We start from the raw sequence: 1,507 nt of genomic DNA on the forward strand, positions 1-1,507 counted from the left end.
GCATTCCTGATTTTCACTAGTCTAGGCCCTTCCTTCCCACCTGTCCTTTCTCTCTTCAGACAAAACCCAAACTGTCTGAGCTTTTGCCAAATAGCTTCTGAGCTTCTTGCTGGAGAAGGAGGCCTCCCTGGGACAACTTGGGGTTGCTTTGTCTGGTTGTTTCCATCGCTTTTGCCCAAAGAGAGAAATCAGTTGTCAGTGGTCCTGCCCTGTGAGTCAAGAGGCTTTGATTAGGCTAGAAGGGCACCTATTGATCCTCAGTTTCGGTGACTTTTATTGGGCCCTGGCTGGCTAGATCACCCAAGGGGCACGATGGGTGGGTGGTACCCATCTGCTGGCTTTAGGTAGGTCATCTCTCTCTCATGTTTTCAGAATCTTCTTGCTTGCCTTGTAATTAGGTTGGGGCATGGCCTGGGCCTCGGTAGGGACACACCACGCTGTCTGGTCTCTGCTCCCTTCCTGTGTGGACCTGGACTTGTGTCTAGGAGCCAGGGCTGGGGGCAGGGGGAAGAGAAAGACTTCTGAGACACTGAGAAGGCCTGAGGTGGGCCCAAGTAGGGAGCCTTTGTTGGGGCGGGAATTTTCTATGGCTCACCAAAGAACTACACTTGGGCTGCTGGAGTCCAGCTGGGGAGGAGTGGAATTGCCTCTCATCCCAGGCCCACTTGGCTCGTCCCCTTTAGGCTTCTGCTTTGCCCTTCCTCTCTTCACATTTCATTTCTAGCTGTCAAGGGTCTGGGAAGGAAGTGACCAAGGATGCCATTTGGTTTGCAAGCTTTGTGTCTTCTGTAAGCTCTGCTTGCATCTTTTAAGGAAGACTCTCTGGTTTGATTTTCTTTCCCTTCAGACTTGGGGGAATTCAGAGAGAGGGTAAGGGGCTTCTTGAGAAGATTTCAACCCAACTCCCCTCTCCCCTGACGCAATCCCCTGGGCATGGCCCACGGCCTCCTCCGTGGTCACACCACTGGACTGGGGAAAGGAGAGGCAGGAATCAGCAGAACCGTGGTCCCAGAGGGGCTGGGACACAGCTGGGCGTCGGTCCCAGGCGGCTGGTGGGGTCAGCCAAGGGCTTCGGTGCGGAGCTGGGATCCGGGCAGCGCAGCCCGCCGGAGGAGCACGGGCGCCCTCTTGTGGCCGCGGAATCGCCTTCCAGAGGCACCTGGGGGCGCAGGTTGGGAGCCACCAACCCTGCCCCGCCCGGGGCGGCCTCGAGCGACCTTCCTCCTGTCCCGCCCCGGGTTGAAGACGCCGGGCGAGGTGGGGAGATGGCGGACACTGCTAAGTTCGGTCGCTGTGCCTACTCCTCCCCCTCCGCCACTCCTGGCGCTCCACTGCCAACCAGGACAGCTGAACGGAAGATTCCAGGAAGGAGCAAAGAGCTGGAGAAGGTGGAGGGGGTGGAGTCCAGGCGGAGCGAGGCGGGGCGGGGCGGGGAGAGGGCTGCGGGCGCCCGGAAGGGGCAGGGGGGCGGGGGCGATTTAGGCCCTTGAAAAGGAAGACCGCGGCA

Source organism: Lipotes vexillifer, unplaced genomic scaffold, assembly GCF_000442215.2.
Source record: "Lipotes vexillifer unplaced genomic scaffold, Lipotes_vexillifer_v1.1 scaffold437, whole genome shotgun sequence".
In the NCBI taxonomy this organism is placed as follows: domain Eukaryota; kingdom Metazoa; phylum Chordata; class Mammalia; order Artiodactyla; family Lipotidae; genus Lipotes; species Lipotes vexillifer.